General features: G+C 34.1%; 1 protein-coding gene across 1 annotated transcript in view; it reads left to right on the top strand.

The window, feature by feature from the left end:
- Positions 1 to 12,263, top strand: part of LOC122814302 (homeobox protein TGIF1-like) — a 129,103-nt gene that overhangs the window by 116,080 nt on the left and 760 nt on the right. The window lies entirely within an intron of this gene.

The raw sequence follows: 12,263 nt of genomic DNA, 5'->3' as shown, positions 1-12,263 counted from the left end.
ATTTATGAGTTGGTAATTGCCCGGATTGGTGGATGGCCCCCTCCCTTAAGCAAAGGTATAGCTATTGCTGCCCTGCAGTCACTTGGTACAAAGCCAGTTTGGAGGCTGTGGGTGAACCGTGTTGTTAGGAGCAAAGAAATATGCTTTGTGCTATTTAGAATGCATCCTGGGATGTTGTCAGGGCATTTTTGGCCTTTGAGAGCACCCCCAGAACTTGAACTTTTGTGATAGCTGGGGGTATATGGGTTTCAAATATTTATTTTAAGATTATCAGGGGTGATAGCTGGGTAAAGTTTACTCTGAACTTATCAGTCTGTAGATTTCCTATATCCACAACTTCAGTGTAGATAGTGCATTTACAATCAACTAAACACACTGCTTTGTATTCCCACTTGTGATTATGGGGAGGTCTAATTTAAAATCCTAAATTACCATAATGTCGACTTGCAGAACATTGAGACAAAAACTATGAAGCTTTACATTAAAGAATGTTAACATCATCGTAAGTTTTCACCTCCAAAGGAGGCAGTTGGCCAGCATGATGAACTTTGCTGTTTTCTCCACTGTAGTGCAGTCTTAGAGTTGGTATATTTAGTTAGGAGGGGGTGTGGGACTGTTGGCCAAGTGTTTACTCAAGTGGTGAAAACTTACGATGATGTGAATGTTCATTAACGTAAAGTTTTGTGGTTTTCATCTCAATGTTCTGCAAGTTGACGTTATGGTAATTCGCTGTTTTAAAGTAGATCCAATTGTGGATACAGTTGAAGGTTTTTTTGTTGTCCATGGCCTTAATGGCTATCTTTTTCTCAAATCTGGCCTTGGTGGTTTTAATTAAGTTCCTTAGTTGCTTCTTTAATTTAATGAGTGAATATCTGTTTTTATGGATGTTGCACTTCTTATTCTTGGATGCAATTTTATTATTCTTGTTATAAAACGTACTTATGTTGTGATTCCACCAGGGTGGTTTGTTCTAAGAGGTCACCCCTGCACTTTCTTCATTTAGGTGCAGCTGCTTCTGTGTCATTGTATACATGTTGCTGTAAATTGGTGGTATATGATTCTGCATAAGCAGTACAGCTTTCCAAAGTTTTAAGGATATTTAAACTATACCTAGAGATAAGGAAATAATTAGCAGTGAAGTTGCATTGCGTTCATGAACTTAGTTGTGCTGTTAGATGACCTCATATGTTACGTACCAGGATAGCAATGCCGCAGGGCGCACTCAGATGTAACGTTAGACACATCCTGTGGTGTACTTGGGGTTAATGAGTTAAACTGGCCAGGGTATCACTTAGAAATGGGGAGTTTGCCTTGGAGAACTTTCTAAAGGTACCAGTATCTGGGAAGGATTTTATTTTGAGAGACACTGTTTTGTCATCAGACCTAATGAGTGAGGCTGTTACACTAGCTATGGAGCATAATTCTCCAATAAACATGAAGACAAGATCAAAGATGTTATTTGCCCTTGTAGGTAAACTGAATAGTTGTTCGAGAGCATTTGTATTGACAAATACAAGGAATCTCTGAGCTTTACACTGGTGGTGGTGGTATATATTTCCCAGTCTATAGCTAGATAGTTGAAGTCACTTAGGTATATAATACTTGGTTTAATGCTGTGTTTGCTTAGGTATGTAATATAGCATTCCTGGGTCATGGGGTGGTATATAACTCACCATGATATGGTAATGGACTTTGATGATGGTGAGTTGGACATGAAAACTCTCAAGTGTATCATGCTGTTTAACTAGCTTTGATGTAAGTCTTTTCTGAGTTAGGACTAAGACACCTTCACCTTTCTTCTCTTCCTGCACAGTGGATGGTCTAAATGAATGGAAAGGCATTGTAGTTTTGCAGAGCTGGAGTGCTCTCCATTGATTTGAGCCATGTCTCAAATCCCATACCTGAAATATTTCTGTGGGTATCTCTCTCACTCTCTCTCTATATACATATATATATATATATATATATATATATATATATATATATATATATATATATATATATATATATATATATATATAAAACTATATGTATACATATATATCTAGAGATATAGCTAGAGAGAGAGAGAATATATATATATATATATATATATATATATATATATATATATATATATATATATATATATATATATATATATATATATATATATATATATATATATATACACACACACACACACACACACACACACATATATATGTAGGTCTCCACTGAAAAAGAACAAGTGACTCAAACATCAACATTCACACAGTTGACCCCAAAAAGTCGACTTTGCAAATGTCAACACGCTACTACATATGCAGTGAGCAAAAATCTTGTTGCATGCAAAATACATTTTCATAAAATAGACTTAAACATCATTTTTTTTCCAAGAGAGGCAAGCCCACCCCCTGCTAATTATGTATACTAACTCCAACATCACACAATGTTGGGGAAAGGGCATATTTTCCTACCCCCAAAATTGTGTGATTTCACACACCTGTTGAACATCTGATTAGTCAACTAAATTTTGTCAACTAAACATATGTTGACCAAAGGAACGTTTGATTAAAATCAGTTTACACATACACACACACACGTGTATGTATATATATATATATATATATATATATATATATATATATATATATATATATAAATTTTATTTTCTTCTTCTTTTATTTTCTTTTGCAAAGTTATTTTGGGTATCATTTTCCTTCAGTTTAATTTTAGCAGCACAGAATAGTGTTGAGGATGAATACACAAATATTTCAGGCATAAACTATAATGTCCCACTAGCCAGCCAATCAACCATACCAGTCTTCCCCAAAATAAGTTCCCAAACTGTTCTTAGAAGTAATTAAACTAGTGCATAATTTGTCAGTCTGTTCCAGGAATAAGCCATTCTCTCAGACAAGCAATTAGTACATCTCTTCTTCCTATATAATCACCTACATAGGTTATGGGATGTTTCTCTACTAATCATTGACAATGCAAGCAATCCCAGATTTAGTTGTCTCTAAATGGTCTATATTATGTGATTGAAACTTTAGTTAGTTGAATAACTAAAGCTTGGTCACTAAATGTCGAGCTCCCAAAACTGTGAATGGCAATTTCCACACAGGGAAACAATTTGTTTGGCCGTTACATGGATATTGCCCTTTCTACAATGTGGAGAGCTCTCAGAGTTGGTATATTTAGTTAGGGGTGTTGTGTTTAATGTTTTTTTTTGTGGAAACTGCCGTTCACGGTTTTGGGACGTCGACATTTAGTGATCAAGCTTTAATTATTCGACTAACTAAAGTTTCGATCATATAATATAGACCCATCTCTAAATACCCTATTTACCTGCATAAGAGCTCCTCTTAATTATACGTATGAAACACTGTGGAAATTGAGATATTTTAATCTTTCATAATAACTGAAACTTTCACATCTGTGCATGCCCATGATATATTTCTGCTGTACTCTTTTCAATTGGTTGGTTGGTTGTTTTCTCATAAGGTTTCCATGGTAGTATTTTATACTCTAGTTTGGATCGAATGTAATTTACAAACAATGATTTCACAATTTCTTATATCCTCGACATATACCCTATAGTTTTAGAATTATCATTAACCAACTGGTTGATATGACCAGAAAACCTCAAAGTTATGACTAGCCATATACCTCTGCAAATTTCTATAATGTCTTGCATTAAAGATTCATCCTTCAGTCTGTGTCTTGTAAATCTCATCTGCTTAGTTTTTGATGTATTCACATATTATTCTCTTGGTCTTTTGCAGATATTCCTCATCTGTAACAGATGTAATCTGTTTTCCCATTTTCAGGTCATCTTCATACAGTCTTCAGAGCACCCACATGAAAAAGATAATTCAGAAAGATATAAACTAAACAAGTATGGATTCAGGATGGAGCCCTGATGGAATATCCTGACTGTAACTTAGAATTCCTTCTTTTCATTTGCTGAATTATACTTGTCATGTCCTATTTGTAATCCACACTGCTACCAATTTATCAGGATTACAAAAATACCTTGTTCTTTAAATTTCATGTGATAAAGATAGATCTACATAAATTATATCACAGCATACTTTTTCATTTATAGCTATTATATTATTGTAGACCGTCATGTTATAGACCTATTGTCAACATATAAATGCTGATGTATGGTCCCAACATATCCAGTTCTGACAATAATTTATTCACAATAACCTTTTACATTACTTTTCCACAACAAGAATGTAGATGTAGGGGTAGGGGTCTATATGTCTCTGGGTTTATCACATTATGATATTCCTTAAAATGGCTATAACAACTGAATGTTGATTCTCGCCATACTTAAATCACCTACTGAATAACAAAATGTAATGCTACCATATGTTGACACTGAAGTGTTCTCAGGTAAGTGTTAGTAATTCCATCTTTGCCCTCTGCTTTATCAGGGTACAGTATGCTTAATACTTTTTAACATAATTTAATTTAAATATCATAAATTACCTTTCCATTTGTGGAGCCAAACATTTTTGCATAAGATGTTATAAATACATTTACAATATGCTGTGTTTGAGAAAACATTTAGAATCTATACACAACATGTCTATTTGTATGCATTACTATAAGTACATCTTATATGTGCATTAAATAGTTTCCTATCTTGTCAATAGCTGTATATAGATTTATTCAATTTTTTTCCTGATCTTGTGTCACACTTTTAATGTATCTGTCCATTTTATTTCAGTTTCCAAAGTTATAGTTTGATCTAATTTCTATTTCTTATGGTTTTATCTCTCATCTTATCTTGCTCTTATGAAACTATATCGCCATAACCCTATGTGCCTAGATCTTGAAGATATATATGTATATATATATATATATATATATATATATATATTTCTTTTTTACTTATTACACTCATTCTGCCATGTTTCCACTGAATTCATCAAAGCAATTAATTTTATACTGTGACTGTTTTGCTACCATATAGTCTGTTACTGATCTTATGTGCATTGATTTACAATTAATTTTGGCAGAATTATCTATCAGTGGTTTAACCTTTCACTGAACATCCAAGGAGGTCAAACTTGATATGAAATAGCACTCAGTGCTTAGGAACACAAACAATATACAGTATTCTCATAGGTTCATAGGATGATACTAGGCTATTGCCCCGGATCCCCTTATAAGCCTAGCTAAGAATTTTGCCCATGTTCCCACAAAGTCAGCACCTGTTTCCCCTGTCCAGCAGGGATACAGGTAGGATCCCAGGGATGTATTTTCTGTTTCCCATCCAGTTGTCCAGGTTCCTCTTAAAGAGGGCTAGAGAGTTACTCTGCTTGACATGGAGAGGGAGTCTGTTCCACAGATGGGGGAGTCTTTGGGACATAAATCTATCCCACCAACAAGTTCTATTAATGTCACAGACCAGGTTTAGGCCTTGCATGTGGGTTGCACTGGTGGAGATTGACTTAAATGCAGCAATTCCATCAAGGCTGGGCCTGAGATGGGCTTGTATGCCAGACACAGGTCACCTCTGAGCAGTCTGTATGAGACCGAGTAGAGGGACAGAGCTTTTAGCCTATCAGTATAGGATAGGTCTTTGAGACCCTGGATTTTCCTGGTTAGTAACCTCTGTTACTGACCAGCTGCTGCATGTGCTTGGCAAGGTACATGCCAAAGGGGGCATTGTACTTGATAATGGGTCTGATAAGGGAGGAGTACAAGGATGTTATGACCTCCTTGTTCCTTGTTCTCCATTCTCAGATAGGTTTGTTTACAATCTATAAATAATTGTCTTATTAAAGCTGTACAATCAATATTATTTCAGTTAGTCACTAATACGTTTAAGGCCCAACTATTATTATTGTTTTCATTTCTGTATTTTGTGCAGTCGTGCATGAAATGTATGAATTCCTCTAAGTCAACAACATTTTACTTTGGTGGTCTGTGCATTCCAGTAATTGTAATCTGACATAAGACATGGTTAGATAATCTACAGTATTGTTGTTGTCATCAAAGATGCAAAAATCACAGGTCTCATAGCAACTTTTAATCCCTATCATAATGCCCACACTTAATTTTTGTTAGAATCCTTGGTGTAGTAAAAACATTATGCCCTGATAGAACTGGATTCCAATCACTGTTCTTTAACCATATTTCACAAACAAAAATAGCATACATTTTATGAGAATTAATGAAATTTGCCGGTAAACACCTTATTACTTTTGCACCTTACATTATAGTTAACACACTTAAATCACAAGTTCTTATCTGAGAACTGTTAAACTTCTGATCTTGGAAAATCGTGTCTTGTTTTCATTAAATATTATATTATAACACCTCCAAAAATTATCTTCCCTTTTCTTAACAAGTGGACTCCATCATGGCTAAATATGTATGCCCAAAATTAGACTGGTATGCTCTACACATTCCAGCTTTATAAAATTGGACATTTATTTCATGCAGGTATTACTCCAAAAATCTTTTTATTCATGCTGAAATGACTGTCCTTTCTTTGCATGATCTGTGAAAAAATAGATCCTAACACCTATGCAAACTGTATTATCTAAAAGGTCTGTAAGTTCCCTACTCACAAGTCCTTAAAAATAAATAATTTGATCCAATATTAATAAAAACAGTTCCATTGTTTCATACAATTAGGTATCTTAAGGCCCTACTCACTCTTTGCATTTTTGCTGTCAGTCATAACGCTATCCGATGTTTATGATCATAACTGTAAATGTTACTACTATAGCTCTTAACAAATGAATCTTCATTTACTAATATATAACTTCTGACCTGATCTGAAGAATCTTCCACCTCTAATTAAGTAATGTTTGCTCTTTCATTTATTACAAAAGAATACAATTCATCAACATTTTTAATTTCACTCTGTTCACCACTTACATCATTTGCAAGCATGTAATTCTCATCTAGATGTCTTTGTACTACACAGTGAGCCATATTGTAAACCCCAGTCTTTCTTTTCTTTTTCCTTACAATAATATTATTTATTCCTTCCATGTTCAATTTATAATTTTTTTTCCTATTTTAGCTTGCCAAGTGCTACTATGTTTTCTTCCATCTCTGTTGGAACAGTGATGATATTTTCTCTTGCCTGAATATTTTGTGATTCAGCAATGCTATCTTTAACTGTAAGTTAGATATTATATAAAAATGCAGATTAATTTTGTTTAATATTCTTTTGTTTAACATTATATGTATTAGTCACTTTATTTTCTTGCTAGTTTTTGTGCACTTATCCCTTTCTTTCTTTCATTTTTATTGTCAACTACATGCTATGCATCCTCAGATTGCTGTATTAATATATTATTACTAATTTGTAAATGTGTCATCTGTAATATCAAGTTTACTAAGGCTTAAGTGATCATTACAATCAGATGGATACTTCCTTTCCTAAATTTGTTCTATTTTTACTTTGCCTAATGCTGTTTGCTTACAGTTTTGCAAACTGCACTAATTGCACAAGTACAATTTTTTTCAGGAAGGCCAGATTTACTGTCATTAATAATATACATATCATCCAACCTTTAATACAAGGATGTTATTATGCAGTACTTTTACATATAAACAGCATTTAGAAAATTAGACATATTTAATTAATCCATTCTCAGTGATAAACCATCAAATACTTTTAAAAGAAACAGACATATAAATCAACAATCATAAAACTAACAAAAAGCAGAACAGCTAATAAACTAAGTCAAATTAAATGAAAATATCATACAAACATTATACAACCAAAATAGCATACAAATGATATACAACCAAAGGGAAATAACATTATAAAGTAGTTATTCTGACGCATTGTGCCAGTAGCACAGGTCAAGTTATAACTAACTCAGTGCCTTGGAACGGCTAGAGTGTACCTGCCTACCTACAATGCATCCCTTTTTTAATGACAAACAGTAAGACTCAGAGGCTTGGGTGGCCACACCCATACCATTGCCTGACCATTGATCTATGTCATGTACTGCTCTCTTGCCTCTACCCAAAAAAAAAGTTCCATTGACTGGGAACCATCAAATTCCTCACCCCTGCATGGGTGCATCTACAGAAGTTTGCATCATTCCTAACCTACACCTCAGCTCTTCAGGCAGACAAGCCACTAATGAAATTTGGGTCATCTGGATTGCATTCAGGGCTTTTTGTGTCTACACAACAGAACTGAGGTGAGACATAAATTAAAATTTCAAGTATGAGTTAATATTTAAGAAGCAGTGGTACAATTTCAAGCCCTTAATTATGTAATAATATGTAAACAAGTAGATGCATACTGTATAACAAAGAATTAGTTACTAGGATGTTAATAACTGAAGATATTTGCCTTTGTTGCATTCTGTTTCATCACTGTGGTTTTATTTTATACATTTGGTATATATTTTTTTAAAACTAGAGACCCAAATTATAAAATAGGCACATATGCACATACTTACAATATTTGTAAAATAAGGTTAACATAAGAAGGAAGTTTAGATGACTAGGCTCATGTCTAACTCCACTTTACTGAACCATGGCTAAAGGATGTCTCACCCCTTTTTCACATATTAGTTCAATCTTCATCTCTAAAGAATTTGCACTTGTTTGTCATGTTCAGATGTTGAACTAACATTTTCCTAATTTGTTTTCCTAATTTCAGTTGTTTTTATAAGGTTATGGGATACTATTTTACCAAAGTTTTATTTTCCCTACTGAGAGACAGAAGGGGTGGATAAGTGAGGGAGTGGTTTTGTATTTGTTTCATATAGACTGTTGCTTGTCTCATGCATTCAAAAGAGATGATGAAGCAGTGTATGGATTCAAGATAGTTATTGTACATAAACATGTCAGGAACTGGAATTAGAACTTGTATTTAAGCTAAATGATTCATTCATTACTTCAAACACACTTACATGTGCATTTCCATTCATGACTGCTTTCACTCTGGCTGACTGTACAAAATGGCACTGTTCTTGCACGAGCTCAGTACTTATAGGCATGTGCTATCTAGCTACAGTGGCTGAACAGGAACAATAAACTCAATTATTTACATAGACAATTGGTAGAATTTGATATAAAACCTACTTCTGAGTGTGGGGTAATAGATTTTGTACTGTAGTTTAAAGGTTAGTGTAGAGCAAATGGGTACATTTTGTTGTTACAGGTAACCAAATTGCTTTATGGTGGTGCAATGATTCTCATATTGAAGTGTCAAGTTAAAATACAGTTTATAGTTGCTTACACAGTGTGAATGTTTTCAGCAGAACTCAGCATGGTAATAGTAAAAGTGCATCCTAATCTGTGTTTTAAGACATTTATAATAAGGGCTATGCTTGCTTGAGATATGAAGTGATTAGAAACAGAGAAAGCAGTGTTCACTTGAGAGTTATCCTTGCTACTGATTTAGGCCATGTGCATCCTGAATGTAACAGAGGAATTATAGGCTATGCCAAAGTTTTTATAGTGCCACATTTGAGTTATATTTGATTTATTAGGAGCAGTTATTGAAAGACAACAGTTGTTAACAAGTTTGTGTTATATATGAAAGACCAAGGCAGCTGTTCTGGAAAAGCTAAGTGTAAGAAAGTTGCTTGAGAGACAGCCACAATGTTTGGAAAATCTTTTTGTAAGTATTCATGTACTGCTTTAGTAATATAACTAAATGGGTCTAGGACTAATGCTTGAAGAGACGTTTCCACGAATCGGAAATGGCCGAGCACGGTTTCGCAAAAGTGCTTTTTCACTGAAAAAAAAGCACTTTCACGAAACTGTACTACAAAAAAAAAAAAAATGAGGAAATGTCTGTTGCTGAGATTGTGGCACAGTGGGGATAAGGGAATATTCCCTTTCCCCCACTGTACTGTGATCTCGGAGAGAGAATATAAAAGTAGGGGGGTGTGGGGGGCAAGCCCCTGCGTAAACATGATTACTGTTGTTTTTTTGTTTTTTTGTTTTGTTTTTTTTTTTAAAATGTTGTTAGGTATTTTTAATTGAGTTTTGTGAAAGTGCTTTTTCGGTGAAAAAGCACTTTCACAAAACTGTACTCGGCCATTTCCGATTCGTGGAAACATGTCTTCGAGCATTAGTCATAGATCCAACTAAATATATTTGAGGATGATATTGTTGGTGTATAAAGTGATATTAGTAGGTGGAACAATGGAGTTAATATCATTGATAAAAGTGTACAGAGAATGGGGTTGAGAATAGAACCCTGTGGAACCCTTGCAGTGAAAATATCTACTTACATCAGTAACAGCATTACCAGCCTGAAATTCCTAATTTTTTAGATAACTCCTAAACCAGGAGGTAGTGATAGCCCTAAATCCAGGAGACTCAAGTTTTTGTGATCAGATTTAATGATTAACATTCTTAATTGCACAACATATAAATAAGGCTCCAGTGAGCCACTCATTTTTTTTTATTTCTGAATATATTTTGTTAGTCATGGTGTAAATAGCTGAGTGTTGTGTTCCTCTAAAACTGTACTGGACCCCTCTGAGTAAGCCATTGTTATTTAAATGGCCAAGTATCTTATTGTATACTATTTTTAAATGTCTGGTGATGCAGCATAGGACTGAGATTGGAAATAATTCTTTGAGGGAGGAGTTTTTTGAACAAGGGTGGGATAGTACCTGCTGTTGCAAAAGCTTGAAGATATGGACAAAACATCTGGACAGAGGTTGAGCATCGAGTCAGAAGAATGTTAGGCCTATGCTATACTGGTCTGGGTTTGCTTTACAATCTTGTCTTTTACGAATTTTTGACGGTTTTAGATGAGATTTTTATAAATGATAATGGTGGGCAGGTAGGGGTTGGCAGTGGTGCTCCATGGCTGGGAGCTGAGGATCGGTGTATGTTCTCGTCTTTTGTGTTCTTAAGACAGGTTTATGATCTCACAGGGGTGCAATATGCTAGAGTTCATTAAAGAACTGAGTTTTTCAAAACTATTCCCAAAAATATTATTTTCAAGGCACATACTATTTTATGAGTTTGGGGAAATATTTTGGCTGGGAATTCATAAGAGATAACTTTATGCAGAGCTGGGAAGGTTTTGCTTGCTCTACTTCATGCTTGATTTTTTTTCTGAGTGAAAGGAAAGTATTAGGATACTCAGCATTATTCACAGACTTTTGCAGTTTCAATGCCCAATCTCAGCTTCTTAGAAGTTGTTTGAGTTGGGGTGAGATACAGGGACAGAAGTGTTATTGGCATCAATACCACTGTATAGCTTATACATCATTGGAAGGCAAGTTATTAGTCTATAGTTTTTAGGATATCTTGCAGGTTCATTCTTAAGGGGGTATTGTTTTTCTGTTCTTAACCAGTTCGGTGTAGTAGTAGTAGTAGTAAGAAGTAATTCTTACTCAGGGCTAAATTTTTGTGTAAAGATGTTAATACTTTTAGCCAGAAATTAGGTACTACATCTGGGCCTGGGGTTTTCTAGTTAGGAGCTTTTCTTAATTTTATTTCAATTTCTGTGGACATTACTTCATCCCATTTCATATCCTGTACATTTGAACTTCTTACTATTTCTTTAACTTTTTTGTCAATTCAGCAACTTTTTATTTTCCAACATATCTTCACAGATATTTCTCCAAACTGTGTGTCTTTTTTTTTTTTTTGGTGGTGTTTCTAATACTTTTGTTTTGTTCCCCCATTTTATATAAATCTTTTTTGGATCATCAATGAATTGCTTACTTTGTACTTTTCATTTATATAATTTTTGCATATCTTCTAAGTGTTTCTGCCTGTGCTGATATCTTTGGTTTATTATTTGCAATAGTATGCAATAGATCCTGGTCTTGTCTAATACTGTGCATTGATTTTATCACATCTATCTTTTTAAGTATTTTTGTTGATCTGTTCTCTATTCTATACTCTTTTAACAGTAATACTTCTTGTCTTAATTACTTTATATTTTTCTCTTTTCAAGACTTTCATGATTTTATTTAATTTATTTCATTTGTTTCCCTTATTGTCCTGCATTCTTGTATTAAGACTTTATCTGTTATTAATTTAGCTGTATAGTAATATATCCTATTTACTTCTGTTATGTCAGATTAATTTCTGTTAATAGTCTTGATTACTGTGTTCATTTGTTTTATCAAACTTCTAACATTTTGGGTCTTATTGACTTTGTGTAATTGACTTTTTGTAATCTATTTCTTTCATTGATATTGATATGTCTATCCATCTCTATTAAATCAAGCAACTCTTCTTCAGATCCTTTTCTTTTAAACTGAGGGCACATTCTTTGTTCTCTGTTTCCTGAACATCTT

The sequence above is a fragment of the Protopterus annectens genome, chromosome 10.part0 (genome assembly GCF_019279795.1).
Source record: "Protopterus annectens isolate FY-2018-M chromosome 10.part0, PAN1.0, whole genome shotgun sequence".
NCBI classification, from domain to species: Eukaryota; Metazoa; Chordata; order Ceratodontiformes; family Protopteridae; genus Protopterus; species Protopterus annectens.
The sequence above is the reverse complement of the archived record's forward strand: the minus strand, read 5'-3'. Positions and strand labels throughout refer to the sequence as shown.